Here is a 17,116-nt window from a genome sequence, read left to right as displayed (position 1 = left end):
ATATATATATATATATACACACACACTATATACAGTATATATACATATACAGTGTATCACAAAAGTGAGTACACCCCTCACATTTCTGCAAATATTTCATTATATCTTTTCATGGGACAACACTATAGACATGAAACTTGGATATAACTTAGAGTAGTCAGTGTACAGCTTGTATAGCAGTGTAGATTTACTGTCTTCTGAAAATAACTCAACACACAGCCATTAATGTCTAAATGGCTGGCAACATAAGTGAGTACACCCCACAGTGAACATGTCCAAATTGTGCCCAAATGTGTCGTTGTCCCTCCCTGGTGTCATGTGTCAAGGTCCCAGGTGTAAATGGGGAGCAGGGCTGTTAAATTTGGTGTTTTGGGTACAATTCTCTCATATTGGCCACTGGATATTCAACATGGCACCTCATGGCAAAGAACTCTCTGAGGATGTGAGAAATAGAATTGTTGCTCTCCACAAAGATGGCCTGGGCTATAAGAAGATTGCTAACACCCTGAAACTGAGCTACAGCATGGTGGCCAAGGTCATACAGCAGTTTTCCAGGACAGGTTCCACTCGGAACAGGCTTCGCCAGGGTCGACCAAAGAAGTCGAGTCCACGTGTTCGGCGTCATATCCAGAGGTTGGCTTTAAAAAATAGACACATGAGTGCTGCCAGCATTGCTGCAGAGGTTGAAGACGTGGGAGGTCAGCCTGTCAGTGCTCAGACCATACGCCGCACACTGCATCAACTCGGTCTGCATGGTCGTCATCCCAGAAGGAAGCTGACGCACAAGAAAGCCCGCAAACAGTTTGCTGAAGACAAGCAGTCCAAGAACATGGATTACTGGAATGCCCTGTGGTCTGACGAGACCAAGATAAACTTGTTTGGCTCAGATGGTGTCCAGCATGTGTGGCGGCGCCCTGGTGAGAAGTACCAAGACAACTGTATCTTGCCTACAGTCAAGCATGGTGGTGGTAGCATCATGGTCTTGGGCTGCATGAGTGTTGCTGGCACTGGGGAGCTGCAGTTCATTGAGGGAAACATGAATTCCAACATGTACTGTGACATTCTGAAACAGAGCATGATCCCCTCCCTTCGAAAACTGGGCCTCATGGCAGTTTTCCAACAGGATAACGACCCCAAACACAACCTCCAAGATGACAACTGCCTTGCTGAGGAAGCTGAAGGTAAAGGTGATGGACTAAACCCAATTGAGCACCTGTGGCGCATCCTCAAGTGGAAGGTGGAGGAGTTCAAGGTGTCTAACATCCACCAGCTCCGTGATGTCATCATGGAGGAGTGGAAGAGGATTCCAGTAGCAACCTGTGCAGCTCTGGTGAATTCCATGCCCAGGAGGGTTAAGGCAGTGCTGGATAATAATGGTGGTCACACAAAATATTGACACTTTGGGCACAATTTGGACATGTTCACTGTGGGGTGTACTCACTTATGTTGCCAGCCATTTAGACATTAATGGCTGTGTGTTGAGTTATTTTCAGAAGACAGTAAATCTACACTGCTATACAAGTTGTACACTGACTACTCTAAGTTATATCCAAGTTTTATTTCTATAGTGTTGTCCCATGAAAAGATATAATAAAATATTTGCAGAAATGTGAGGGGTGTACTCACTTCTGTGATACACTGTATATACACACACTATATATATATACAGTGTATCACAAAAGTGAGTACCCCCCTCACATTTCTGCAAATATTTTATTATATCTTTTCATGGGACAACACTATAGAAATAAAACTTGGAGGGAGGGGATCATGCTCTGTTTCAGAATGTCACAGTACATGTTGGAATTCATGTTTCCCTCAATGAACTGCAGCTCCCCAGTGCCAGCAACACTCATGCAGCCCAAGACCATGATGCTACCACCACCATGCTTGACTGTAGGCAAGATACAGTTGTCTTGGTACTTCTCACCAGGGCGCCGCCACACATGCTGGACATAATCTGAGCCAAACAAGTTTATCTTGGTCTCGTCAGACCAAGGCATTCCAGTAATCCATGTTCTTGGACTGCTTGTCTTCAGCAAACTGTTTGCGGGCTTTCTTGTGCGTCAGCTTCCTTCTGGGATGACGACCATGCAGACCGAGTTGATGCAGTGTGCGGCGTATGGTCTGAGCACTGACAGGCTGACCTCCCACGTCTTCAACCTCTGCAGCAATGCTGGCAGCACTCATGTGTCTATTTTTTAAAGCCAACCTCTGGATATGACGCCGAACACGTGGACTCAACTTCTTTGGTCGACCCTGGCGAAGCCTGTTCCGAGTGGAACCTGTCCTGGAAAACTGCTGTATGACCTTGGCCACCATGCTGTAGCTCAGTTTCAGGGTGTTAGCAATCTTCTTATAGCCCAGGCCATCTTTGTGGAGAGCAACAATTCTATTTCTCACATCCTCAGAGAGTTCTTTGCCATGAGGTGCCATGTTGAATATCCAGTGGCCAATATGAGAGAATTGTACCCAAAACACCAAATTTAACAGCCCTGCTCCCCATTTACACCTGGGACCTTGACACATGACACCAGGGAGGGACAACGACACATTTGGGCACAATTTGGACATGTTCACTGTGGGGTGTACTCACTTATGTTGCCAGCTATTTAGACATTAATGGCTGTGTGTTGAGTTATTTTCAGAAGACAGTAAATCTACACTGCTATACAAGCTGTACACTGACTACTCTAAGTTATATCCAAGTTTCATGTCTATAGTGTTGTCCCATGAAAAGATATAATGAAATATTTGCAGAAATGTGAGGGGTGTACTCACTTTTGTGATACACTGTATATACTTATATCTATATAGTTCTAGTTATATTTAAACTACTAGATGATGTTTGCATTTATCAATATGCAGTTGATCCAATGTAATTCAGAACATCAGAAAGAAATAAAGTGTTTTAAAGCTACTTATATTAACTTACATTAACCTTAAAAAAGATGCAGCCGGTAATAGTAGTAAAGGCAGGCAGACAAGATGAAAAATGTTACGGTCCACTTTAGGGGTGTCTAAAATTGTATTCTTCCAGGCATTAATATGGTAAAAATATTGTTGACCCCCTCCAAATATCACTGTATAATTTGCACTTTGTAAATGACTATAGATATATCTCGAGTTTGCCAGTGATGTGGGAAAATAAACTCACACTAACCCACTAGCCACGTACATTAATGTGTTTTCTGACAGATGCTAAAACCGTCCATATAAGAGGCGAGGATCTCCACGCGTTAAGATCCCAATGGCTTTCCATAACCACAAGAAGGGCTAGTACAGCCCAGTCACTAAGCGAATACGCTACGCTCACTCTAGTAGGCTGTGTCTCAAATTGCTTGATACTCACTATATATGTGCACTGTACAATTACTCCTAAGAAGCGAATGACCTGGGAAGCATAGTGCACTACATGTTCTGTATTTGGGATCAAGCCTCAGTGCTGTCATTCTCGCGCAGCGTCGTACGGCTGCTGATGCTGAACGCTAGCGCAGGGATAAAAAAATGTAAGACTACGGATACAGATATGAGGTTTGTGGGCCTGGGTTAATTGACGAGAACTGTTTTCGGTAAGTGTATATGGACGTTTGTAAGCCAGATTTTACAGAATTTCGTTGTTGTTGGAATTCATTGCATTTGGATGGTTTTGTCCTTAGTGAATGAGTAGAAAGAGGTAGGCGGTGCACTGAGGACGCTCAGCATCCGAGAGTGTAGCACTGATGGCCGCTAATCCGTTCTCACAAGGCCACATTACAGATTAAATGATAGAAACTCGTTTATTATCAGACTAAACGTACAAATTATACCGAGTTGTGCTTAAATATTATGCATTTATAGTCATAACGTGGTGCTACATTGTTTTAACATGCTTTAATGTGCAGCATTGTATGTTAGTGGGCCTATGCGGTTCCACATAGCCATTAATTCTGCGTCTTGATCGACGAAGCAAATACACTCACCCACAGAAAGCTGTTTTATTTAAAATATTGTATACACACAAATACATTTTAGTGTAATTCTGTCCTTAGTTTAAGTTTAGCAAAGTAGTCTTCAATATCGACGAATTTCCATTGCTATTTACTTGCAGTCTCATATTTATCATCAGCATAACAGTCAGTTATTTATCTATCAATAAGTAAATAAACAAATAATCAATAAAAGTGATATAAAACACAAACATAACCTAAATAACAATAAATGCAAAGGGTGAATGTTGAAAGTTGGACACTTTTTGAAATTATTTATCTTTCGATACTTTTTCTTATCATTCCATGTCATTAACTTTATTATTATATATTTATTGAAAGCTTATCATTATTGAAAGTACTTACAGTCAAGCCGGAAAGTCTGCACACCCCTTTTACCTTCTCCATGATTTATTACATTACAGACTCTAATTCTATAATAGACTTCATAATAGAGTTCATTTTATGTCACAAAATTCCACACAAAATAGTCCACAATGACAAAGTAAAAGCAGGTTTGTAGATATTTGTACTAATTTATTAAAAATCAAAATGTAAAATATCATATGTACACAAACTGAGGTCCCCTCTTCATATGACAGCCAAAAGTGAGCTAAGGTGCATTTTGTTTTCACTGATACTGCTTGAGATGTTTCTACAATTTAATTGACGTGCACCTGTGGTAAATTCAATTGATTGGACATGATTGACATAACGTGCCTATTAGGGGTGTAACGATACACTCTGCTCACGATTCGATTCACGATACTGAGCTCACGATTCGATTTTCTCACGATTTTTTTTTTTTTGAAGTGCAAAACAATGCACATTTTCTTGTACATTTTTTAAACAAAAAAAAAAACTTCAGTCCCTTGCAATTAAAGGTAATTACCAAGAACAGAGTACTTTACTGTAACCTAACAGGTTTACCAAATTTAAGTTACTTATTGCCATCTTAAATTCAAAATCAAAGTAATCAAACAAGCTCATTGAGCTGAGCTGAGTCTTTAAACAAATTTTCTTTGTTGCTTGAACTAATGTATTAACAAATTACATGTAAAATGAATTACTAATGTAAAAAAACATTGTATTAAATGTTTATTATTTAAATGGCTTTATTTATATACTCAACATGAAACAGAGTGCTACAACAATAAATTATAAAATACAAAAACAAAGACCCATCTTAATTAGACCAATAGGTCTGATTGTGTATATTACTTGTAAATTTGCATCTAGAGTGAAAGAACACATCAACAAAGCATCACTCAACAAAATATAAATGAAAATGTGCAAAAGAAAAAGAAGCATCCAGGTGACAGTATTTGTAAGTATTTAGTGAAGATTGGCATTCAGAAAAACCAAGGAGCTCATCTTTGATGGGTTGATCCTGTTTCCCCTTTCTGTTATGATCTGCCCTGTTTTGGAAAAGATTCTCTCTGAGGGGACAGATGTTGCTACAATACACAGTGACATGTATAAGATGTGGGTCTCAGTGGGTCTGAACTTCTCTGTTAAAGTGGTTCCTCGTGTCCTCGTGAAACTTTACTGTTTCCTGTCACTCATTTTCCTCACCTTTCCAGCGTGTAATGTCTGGCTACGTAAAGCGCAATGTAAAACTTCACCAAGTGCTCTCTCTCTTTCTCTCTCTCTCACTCCCTGCTGTTCATGTGCACGCTGTCCGTGTATGTAACCCCGCCCCTCCTGCTCAGTGTAAACACACAAACGTCACCACGCATCTTGACCAATCACGTGCGGCTTTAACGAAAAAAAAAAAACCCGGAAAAAAAAACGAATCGGCTCCGGATCCTGCCGTTCATTTTAAAGAGCCGACTCTTACAACCGGATTGTTCGCGACCGACCCATCACTAATAAATTACAGAACGCACGTGCACACGTACAATCGCGCAGATGTCCACGATGCACATCGCTACATTTTTGCATCGCGACGCATCGTGAAACGATGTATCGTTACACGCCTAGTGCCTATATAAGGTCCCACATTGCATATCAGAGCAAACTCCAAGCCATGGGGTCAAAGGAATTATCTGCAGACCTCAGAAACAGGATTGTGTCAAGGCACAGATCTGGAGAAGGGTACAGAAAATTTGTTGCAGCTTTACACGTCCCAAAGAGCACAGTGACCACCATCATTTGAAATTGAAAGAAGTTTGGAACCACCAAAAATCTTCCTAGACCTGGCCGCCCAGCCAAACTGAGCGATCGGGGAAGACGGGCCTTAGCCAGGGAGGTGAGGAGGAACCTGAGAGTCACTCTGACAGAGCTCCAGTGTATCCTTGTGGAGATGGGAGAACCTATCAGAGGATTAACACTCCAGGCAGCACTCCACAAATCCCACCTATATGGTAGAGTAGCCAGACAGAAGCCACTCCTTAGTAAAAGGCACATGACATCTTGCTTGGAGTCTGGAGGAAACCAGGCACCGCTTATCACCTGGCTAATGCCATCTCTATAGTGAAGCATGGTGGTGGCAGCATCATGATGTGGGGATGTTTTTCAGCAGCAGGACCGGTGCGACTAGTCCTGATAGAGGAAAAGATGAATGCAGCTAGGTATACTTGAAGAAAACCTGCTCCAGAGCGCTCTGGACCTCAGACTGGGGTGAAGGTTTACCTTCCAACATGACGACCTGAAGCACAGACAAGAGAACAAAGGAGTGGCTTCAGAGAAAGTCTGTGAATGTCCTTGAGTGGAGCAGCCAGAGCCCAGACCTGAATCCAATTGAACATCTGTGGAAGGAGCTGAAGATGGCTGTGTACCGACGCTCCCCATCCAACCTGACGGAGCTTGCAAGGATATGCCAAGAGGAATGGGCAAAAATGTCCAGAAACAAGTGTGCCAAGCTCGTAGCTTCTTTCCCAAGATGCCTTGAAGCTGTAATTGCTGCCGAAGGTGCATCAACCGAGTATTAGGCTAAGGGTGTGTACAGACATGTAACCCCTAAACAAACGATTTAGTCAGTAAAATGAAATTGCATATTTTCTAAACCCTGTTTTCACTTTGTAATTATTGGTGATTGTGTGTAGATGTTTCAGGCAAAAAAATAACTCTTATTATATTATAGAATAGAATAATAGAATATTATAATAGAATCTATTATAGAATGAGTCTGTCATAATGAAACGTGGAGAAGGTGAAAGGGGTGTGCAGACTTTCCGGCTTGACTATATACCCAAGACAAACATAAAAAGGATAATTCTTTGAACTTTTACATACAGAACCATTTATTCCATGGAAAACTGCAAGTAATGCACGTTCTTTATTCAGAAATAAAAAAGCTGAGCACTATAATGACAGGTAATTTGTTTACTTAAATGTTTTTTAATAAATATTTATTAACTATTTTTAAAATACACGTGTTGTATCAATTTATTTTTGTTGTTGTTGTAAACACATCAGACTTGCTTATATTAACTGAGGAGCTTCCATGTGTATGCAGTCCCCAGTATTTGTAAAACACCAATATTTTGAATATTACCTTTACAATCACTCAATCAAACTTTAAATAAAAGGAACCAAAATTTGCAGCCAAAGAAAGATATGTGCTTTTTTTTTCAACTAGGGGAAACATCTGGCTTGTTAAAACAACAGTGGCAAACCTGCATGGTAAATAATTGTTACACGTAAATACACATAAATTTAGCTGTCATGTGGCACAACGGTCTATTACAGTTAGAATCTCAGCAGTGTTATCGGCCAGCCGGGCATCTACACGTATATGATTGGCTATGTCTTGTGGTGGAGGGATGGCAGGGATGAGGGTTGTTGGGTGTGTGTGGCTGAAACCCTGCGATGGATTGGTACCCTGTCCAGTGTACTCTTGGCTTGCAGCCCATGTTTCCTAGTGAAACAAGAATCGCCACGACCCTGAACAGGAGAAAATCATGAAAAGAAATATAATATAAAATTATTATTCGAAAAATACATGATGTTTGGAATAAATTATATCGAATCTCAGCTCTGGACCAGGGTTCCTCTTAACTGGTGCAATTACGACCTCTGCTGGCTGATTGATGGTGCCTGTGCAGAGTTGGGGAATAATGCCGATCAGGGTGTGGCTCTCCGTGCGCAAGGCTGATCCGCATATAAACTCACCTTGTGTAGGTGAAAAGAGGCAGTCGGTACTGCTCACGTGTCGAAGGGGGCGTGTGTCAATTGTGAAGCTCCTCAGTCAGCAGTGGAGGGTTGTATCGGTGGAGGTGAAGTGTAACGCAACCAGGGTAATTTGATACCACTAGATTAGGGGAGAAAATTGGAGGGAAAAAAGAGGAAAAAAAATACATGATGTGGGCTGGATGATTGCACTGCTGGTGCTCAGTTTGATGCACTGTCAGTAAGAAGTTTTGCATGTTCTCTTTATGGTTTTCTATGTTTTCCTTTAACCTCCCAGCAAATTACATTAATAAAGGTCACCTGACTGCTCTATATTGCCCCAAGGATTGAGTGAGTGAGTGACTGGGCGACAGGGTTTATGTTGCCCTGTAATAAAAGGACATGCTTTCCAAGGTGGATTCCTGCCTAGCTCTGTGTTTCCACATGGCGTAAGCCCCAAGTGGATCCTGACCACTATCGAAACTAGCGAAAATGAATGAACAAATGCATCATGCTTCATTGGAGAGTCGGATCATTGAGGAAAAATCAATAGCGCACAACTTAGAGTGCAGCAGAGCTGAAGTGATTGTAGTAGGGTTGGGCGATATTGCCGATTTTCATACCGTCATACCGTCTTCAGGAAATACCGCGGTATACGGTATTACCGCGGGGGGGGTTGTGTCGCGGACAAACTGTACAGTGTACACACTTGAGTGTAATTACAATATTTCAATGTTTTATTATAAAAAGATTTAACAATCTGAACGTCAAACATTGCTTATCTTGTCTGATCTATAATAAATACGCATAAGTATAAATGCATGTGTATCAATTACACTTTAACACAAACATTAACACATAACATTTTGGCATTGTAATCTCTCTCTGCCCACACAAAACAGAATAATAGCAGCTACACACTTCAATATATTTCAAAAGTTAACTGCTTAGTTTATAGTTACAGATATTTCTTAAAAGTGTATGAACGTGTACGATTAGTTATGCCTGTAATCCAGAATTAAGTTCTATACCGTAACAAAAAATATGAATGTAAATGTTCATGTTGCGATGACGGTGATGTAAAGTAATGTTAAAATAATTCAAAGTCCAAACATTTGAGTGGTTAACGAGAACGCTACTTTACATGTCACACAAGCTCAGTGCAAAACTCGAGCACAGAAACGGTACAAATCCGATCTATTCCCTACACACTCGCTCCCTACGCCCTATAGTGCGCTTCACTTTCTTAAAGGGCCAGACAATATATTTTATAATTCACATTACACGACAGGTGAGACGTTCTTTTTTCTTAATATAGCGCTTTTATTTAGGAAAAAATAGTTCTTACATAGGCAGTAAAATCGATGGCAGACAAGAGTCAGAACAGCGGATTGGGCGTAACGTTATTATTACTGTTTGCTCCTTTTTCTCAACACTTGTGCTCGATTTACACTGAAGATATATTTAGTAAATAAGTACATGTCCGCGCATGCACGCGCTTGTGTTCATTTCCGGTTGAACTGATAAAAAATGTTGATTTTGAAAAATTAAAAGACGAGCCGTTTTTCAGTTTCTGCTTGTTAGCTCACAGCTAACGCTAGCCAGTGTGGCTCTTCACTCGTCTCTCTGTGTTATCACCCCACAGCCAATCAGCGAGCTCCAACCGCCTACCCCTCCCACCCCTCCCTTACTGTGGATGCGCGCATGTCCTAAAGTCTCCGTTTTCAAGGTAAACCTGAAGCAGAAATTCGGCGCTTCACATTTAAAAAATACTGTCACCAATTTTGAATACCGTCACCATTTTTGAATACCGCGGTATACGGTAATATCGTCATACCGCCCAACCCTAGATTGTAGTCTATGAAACATGCAATTGCACAGCTGTAAAGGCCTGGAGATACAGAATCTGTATGATGCCTGTTAATTTACTCATTTTAATTGTATTTAAATGTACTAATGTTGGTATGATAGTAACAAAAAGCCTCACTGATGTTGGAGTATGGTCCTATGGCTTTATCACTGTGCTCATATTTCAACCGCTATTAAGAGCTGTGCACTTGTGTACATGTTAGTGTAAAAAATGCTAAACAAATGCTAGCGTAATGCATTGGATTTTTTTGTTTGTTTCAATCAGGCTTAAATACAGTTCTACATATCATTTTCTTGCTGACATTCAGCATATAAAAATCTATGTTGTTATAAGCCCACCTTGCATCGAGATTGGTCCCATGGCTTGGTTTCAGAACAATGTCCTTCTGCCTTGCCAATTATGTCCTGGAGAGGGGGCATGGAGGCACAGATGACTGGTGTGTCAGTTACCTGCACCTTGTTGAGCATTAATTTGCTCCAGGTGGAAGTGTTTCTATTCATCATTGTTTCATCCTCACAGATTTGTCAGCTCCTCTGTTGGTAACCAGCCTTCTTTTAAAGCCATGTTTTTTGCTGGTGCATGATGCAGCATACTGGCACTTTCTGGCCAATAGTAAATGTCAAAAATGTATGGCATCAGCAGAGAGGAACAGTGGTTGCAAGGTGAATTCAACTGGCAAGAATAGACTCTTTAAAGTCTGTTTAATTAAATGTATAGCTATACACACAAACAAAATTAAATCAGCACTTCTTTATGTACTATCAATTAAACTTTATGCTGAGCTTCACAAATCTAAAATTTATTGCAGGGCCACTTTAAAAACCCTGTCACAAGTCACATAACTTGTGTAGATAAAAAAACCATTTAATATAGTGATATGTCCCCATATTTTAGGATGTTAATGTTACTATTTAACCATTTAGCTGATAACTGACAAAAAGTAAATGTTTGCTTATTGTTGTCAATTAAAAAAAAAGGTTAATTTTGTTTTTAACAGCAGACACTTGACTTGAACTGAAAGTGAAGATACAGATCTGTACACGAGTCTAATAGGCCAAGCAATTTCTTTTATCTTTGCATGTCACACTTTTAATATTGTACAAAGATAACCCAAGTAAACACAAAATGCTTTTTGTAAATACATTAGACCCTTGACCTACGAACCGTTTACCATACGAACATTTTGGGTTACGAACTATCTTCTTCAACTTAACGTACGAAAAATTTCGGATTATGAACCGAAATTCGCGAAACACGTGACGTCACGAACAAGTTGACTCCGACCGTCTCTCTCTCTCTCTCTCTCTCTCTCTCTCTCTCTCTCTCTCTCTCTCTCTCTCTCTCTCTCTCTCTCTCTCTCTCTCTCTCTCTCTCTCTCTCTCTCTCTCTCTCTCTATATATATATATATATATATATATATATATATACAGGGGTTGGACAAAATAACTGAAACACCTGTCATTTTAGTGTGGGAGGTTTCATGGCTAAATTGGACCAGTCTGGTGGCCAATCTTCATTAATTGCACATTGCACCAGTAAGAGCAGAGTGTGAAGGTTCAATTAGCAGGGTAAGAGCACAGTTTTGCTCAAAATATTGCAATGCACACAACATTATGGGTGACATACCAGAGTTCAAAAGAGGACAAATTGTTGGTGCACGTCTTGCTGGCGCATCTGTGACCAAGACAGCAAGTCTTTGTGATGTATCAAGAGCCACGGTATCCAGGGTAATGTCAGCATACCACCAAGAAGGACAAACCACATCCAACAGGATTAACTGTGGACGCAAGAGGAAGCTGTCTGAAAGGGATGTTCGGGTGCTAACCCGGATTGTATCCAAAAAACATAAAACCACGGCTGCCCAAATCACGGCAGAATTAAATGTGCACCTCAACTCTCCTGTTTCCACCAGAACTGTCCGTCGGGAGCTCCACAGGGTCAATATACACGGCCGGGCTGCTATAGCCAAACCTTTGGTCACTCGTGCCAATGCCAAACGTCGGTTTCAATGGTGCAAGGAGCGCAAATCTTGGGCTGTGGACAATGTGAAACATGTATTGTTCTCTGATGAGTCCACCTTTACTGTTTTCCCCACATCCGGGAGAGTTACGGTGTGGAGAAGCCCCAAAGAAGCGTACCACTCAGACTGTTGCATGCCCAGAGTGAAGCATGGGGGTGGATCAGTGATGGTTTGGGCTGCCATATCATGGCATTCCCTTGGCCCAATACTTGTGCTAGATGGGCGCATCACTGCCAAGGACTACCGAACCATTCTGGAGGACCATGTGCATCCAATGGCGGTGCCGTGTATCAGGATGACAATGCACCAATACACACAGCAAGACTGGTGAAAGATTGGTTTGATGAACATGAAAGTGAAGTTGAACATCTCCCATGGCCTGCACAGTCACCAGATCTAAATATTATTGAGCCACTTTGGGGTGTTTTGGAGAAGCGAGTCAGGAAACGTTTTCCTCCACCAGCATCACGTAGTGACCTGGCCACTATCCTGCAAGAAGAATGGCTTAAAATCCCTCTGACCACTGTGCAGGACTTGTATATGTCATTTCCAAGACGAATTGACGCTGTATTGGCCGCAAAAGGAGGCCCTACACCATACTAATAAATTATTGTGGTCTAAAACCAGGTGTTTCAGTTATTTTGTCCAACCCCTGTATATATACTGTATATATATACAGTGAGTGAACATTCGGACAGTGGACGGTGTTTTCTTTTTTTTTGTAAAATTCTATATTAAAATGGCCCCAAAGAATGTGCAGAAAAAGTCACTGTGTATCAGACAGAGGGGACAGTGAGTGAGAGAGAAAATGGAACTCGGCTGAGTGAAGTATTCTTTCTTTTGTTCAATTACACCTACAAAATACAACACTACTGAAATAAAGAAAGAATAATAGAGAAATATGAGAGTTATTGTTGTTTGTGGTAGATACATTTTATAAAAAAGAAGGAAATGTATTATGGTGTATGATAAAGCACACGTACTGTACTGAAATGTGATGTGTGTTTTTTATGTACAGTACTTCTGTGTATTGTTTATTATTGTTTATTACAGTAATGTCTATTCTATAATTTAAGATTTAAGGAAAAATATACTTGTATTTATAACAAAAAAGACCATTTAAGACATTAGAAAGGTTAGGTAATGGGTGGTTTGGGAGGTCTGGCAAGGATTAATTCTGTTTACATTATTTCTTATGGGAAACTAACGATAGTTAGTTATTTCTCACTAACGAACATTTTGACTTAAGAACAGCCCTTCAGAACCAGTTAAATTCAAGGGTCCACTATAACTATCATTTATTTAAAAAAATGCTGTTCAGCCCTACCTGGCCCTATGTGAAAATGTAATTGTGTTTAATTCATAAGCCACACCCATGATGGCATGATTAAGGCTGCTTTGCTTCTGCAGGACCCGGACGATTTGTCAAAATTGATGAAACCATAAATCCTGCTCTCCATCAAAAAATTCTGTAAGAGAAGGTCTTTATCTTTTATTAGGTGGAAGATCTGGATCATTTAAATGTGATCGGTTTGCAAAAATATAAGTAATCAGATCAGGACAAATGCTTTTCACAGCACTGTACCTAATGCCAGGTTCACACTACACGACTTTCCCAGTTGTCGGGTCGCTGTGGCTCGGTGTGGCTTTCACACTACACGACTGATCGGCGATAGGGGGTTTCACACTACACCATCTATCACCAACTGGAATCGCAGACGAGCTTCTCTGGTCTCCCAAACTACGTTTTGTCACAAAAACACACGTGAAATGTGACGAGGGGTTTAATGATACCACGTCCAAAAATGCACGTCAACAAGTAGCGGGCGATCAAAGTTTATGCGCTGATGTGTGGCGTAGGAAAGTAGGAAAAATAAATGTATCTGAGTGGATTGGGCTATGTGGCCAGCAGGGATTGTTTGTTCTATAGTGAGTTGGAGGTTAATAAATATTTTTTGCAATGCAACGTTGGTGTTATGTTTTGTAGAGAACGATCTTAAATCATGAACGACTGAACTGTTAAGCAGTAAAATCATAATCAGACATTGTGTAATGTCAGTATGGAGTCTGAGCTTGGAAACTGCAAACAGGGATCTGTGTGGGAAGTTATATATTTAGAGTGTCACAGTGTCTTGGTGGGTAGCACTGGCGCCTCACGGCAAGAAGATCCTGGGTTTGATTCCCAGGTGGAGTAGTTGGGTCCTTTTTGTGTGGAGTTTGCTTGTTCTCCCCGTGTCCACATGGGCCCTTAGATGTGTATGTGTGTGCAATGAGCTTAGTGAGTGAGTGAGTTATTTATTAAATTTTTCTGCAAAAACTATGTGGATCATTTACGTCTTGTTCAAGGTAAAGGTAAAACATGATGATGTCAGGAAGAGCTTTAAGGTAGCGCCTGTGTCTCAATCTTTTTGAGTTATTTTGTTTATTCATTTTCTACACAATTTTTCTTCCACTTCTGGAGATCCCGATTGCATCCCAGGGGGGTATATTTGCCTGATACACGCTCCACCGACCCCTTCTTATTCGCCCACACTTCAGTGGATTCCCACATGAGGTTAGTTTCGCGCATGGAGAGTCACGCACCGACCCCCGCATTCCTCTACCTCCGCACAGGCACCTTGAGCCACTAACCAAGCTCCTTACACAGCGTCGAAGACCCCGCCCCCCTTTTTAGTCCTGTCTTTTCCCACACAGCAGACTAGTGGCCAGTTTTGTCAGCTGCAGGCACTGCCAATTGTGTCTGCTAGGGGGCATCCAGTCGATCTGTAGCAGAGCTGAGATTCGAACTTGGGGAGTTTAGAATCCCAGTGCTGGTGTGTTAGCTGAATATTCTCAATTTTTTGATTGCTTTGCTCACTGGGTGACCTGAAGAAAAGCTTGGTTTAAAGAAACTCCGGTGTCCTGCACAGAGCTCTGACCTCAGCCCCACTGAACAGCTTTGGAATTAACTGGAACATCAGTTGAGCTTTCTTGACCAACATCAGTGCCCAGCCACACAAATGCTCTTTTCACTGAATGGGCACATATTCTCACAGATATATTTCAAAGTCTTATGAGAAGCCTTCTTAAAAGTTTAAATGGAATGTCCAACATGCTCATATGGTCAGGTGTAGGTGTGAGAGGCTACATTTACAAAACGTATGTGGATGTTTTGCATTATGCCCCAGTATAGAGGTAAAACCTTACTTATTATCCTATAATGGAGACACTAATGTTGTCAGGAAAAGCTTTAATACATCGACTGCACGTCTATTAGTTATGATTAGCATGTTTAGTGCTCAGGTGGCACAGTGATAAATTACTCTAGCTCACTACTGCTGGGATCCAGGATTCGAATCCCCAGCAGTGCTATTAGCCTGTCGGATGTCTACATATAGACATGAATGCCCATGTCTGAAAGTGGGTGGCCGAGGCCTTGCGACAAATTGGGGTTGTGTCTGGGGTGTGTTCCTGCATCATGTTCAGTGATTACGGGAAAGGACCCACTGTGACCCTGATTAGGATACAGTTGTGGTAAAACATGAAAATGAATTAATGTTTAGCGCTTGTAATAAAATGTTGTCTACCAATACTTTTTAAATCTACAACTGGTTCTGCTCAGTGTTTATACACTGATCAGCCATAACATTAAAAACACCTCCTTGTTTCTACACTCTCTGTTCATGTTAACAGCTTCATTTACCATATAGAAGCTCTTTGTAGCTCTACAATTACTGACTGTAGTCCATCTATTTCTCTACATATTTTTTTTTAGCCTGCTTTAACAATGTTTGTCAATGGTCAGGACCACCACAGAGCAGGTGTTATTTGGGTGGTGGATGATCTCAGCACTGCAGTGAAACTGACATGGTGGTGGTGTGTTAGTGTGTGTTGTGCTGGTATGAGTGGATCAGACACAGCAGCGCTGCTGGAGTTTTTAAATACCATGTCCACTCACTGTCCACTCTATTAGACACTCCTACTTGTTTGGTCCACCTTGTAGATGTAAAGTCAGAGACGATCACTCATCTATTGCTGCTGTTTGAGTTGGTCATCTTCTAGACCAGTCCAGCAGTGACAGTGAGGTGTTTGAAAATTCCATCAGCGCTGCTGTGTCTTATCCACTCATACCAGCACAACACACACTAACACACCACCACCATGTCAGTGTTACTGAAGTGCTGAGAATGATCCAACACCCTAATAATACCTGCTCTGTGGTGGAACAGAATGACGGTTGGCTAACAAAGCATGCAGAGAAACAGATGGACTGCAGTCAGTAATTGTAGAACTACAAAGTGCTTCTATATGGTAAGTAAAGCTGATCAAATTGACAGTGAGTGTAGAAACAAGGAGGTGGTTTTAATGTTATGGCTGATCGGTGTATGTTCACATTACTGTTCTACATACTGCCACGTTTACTATGTTTTATTGTTCTAATAAAACATGTGACTTGTTGATATAAAACTTAGTGCTGTGTTTAATATTTTGAATTAGGAAAATATGCGCCTCTAGTTTTCAGCATGTACAAAAGGAGCTGCTTATTGCAACCATGTGTTTCCAAGGCAACATGAAGACCTTCTGTTTACTGCTCCAGGCAATCCTGTCATACACACTGAATGGGCGTCATGTGTTCACACTAGAATAGTTGGTAATCTGGCATTTTCAGATCATAATTTTTTTCTAGTGTTTGTGTGACCTACATTCGCCCGTTTCATGTGTGACTCACTGTCATCAGAAACAGCATGGGTGGTTTAGTGTTAGAATTCACGCCTGCGATGCTGTAGGCCTGGGTTTGATTTTTGGCCAAAGCAGTTCATCGGTTAATTTTAGGGACAGTGGTAGCCTAGTGGGTAGAGCTTTGGGCTATCAATCAGATTATTGTGGGTTTGAATCCAGGGTCTGCCATGCAGCCACTGTTACCCCTTTTCCACTGACGCGGAATGGTTCCGGTTCGCGAACTTGATTTTGAACCGGTTCCGTGTGTTTCCACCGAAAAAGGAGGTTCCAGACAGGGAACTTGCATTCTAATCTGGCACCAAAGAATACTTGGTTTTTCAGAGTGAACCGTGATGTCATCTGTGGGCGTGTAGCGGTCTTTCACATGAGAAGCTGTAAAACCGTTGTGCTGTTATCTTGTATGGAGCTGGGCGCTGCACTTACAT

At 41.2% G+C, this 17,116-nt stretch overlaps 1 protein-coding gene across 2 annotated transcripts in view; it reads left to right on the top strand.

The window, feature by feature from the left end:
- The first annotated feature begins 3,516 nt into the window (after positions 1–3,516).
- The window catches only part of jakmip2 (janus kinase and microtubule interacting protein 2), a 39,261-nt gene continuing 25,661 nt past the window's right edge, over positions 3,517–17,116 (top strand). For both annotated transcript variants that reach the window (XM_063011206.1, XM_063011207.1), the window contains exon 1: positions 3,517–3,572. The gene's annotated coding sequence lies outside the window, so the exon portion shown is untranslated. The remainder of the gene's footprint in view (positions 3,573–17,116) is intronic.

This window comes from Trichomycterus rosablanca, chromosome 16 (assembly GCF_030014385.1).
Source record: "Trichomycterus rosablanca isolate fTriRos1 chromosome 16, fTriRos1.hap1, whole genome shotgun sequence".
Classification (NCBI taxonomy): Eukaryota; Metazoa; Chordata; class Actinopteri; order Siluriformes; family Trichomycteridae; genus Trichomycterus; species Trichomycterus rosablanca.
Note: the sequence above shows the minus strand (reverse complement) of the source record. Positions and strands in the feature narration are given on the sequence as shown.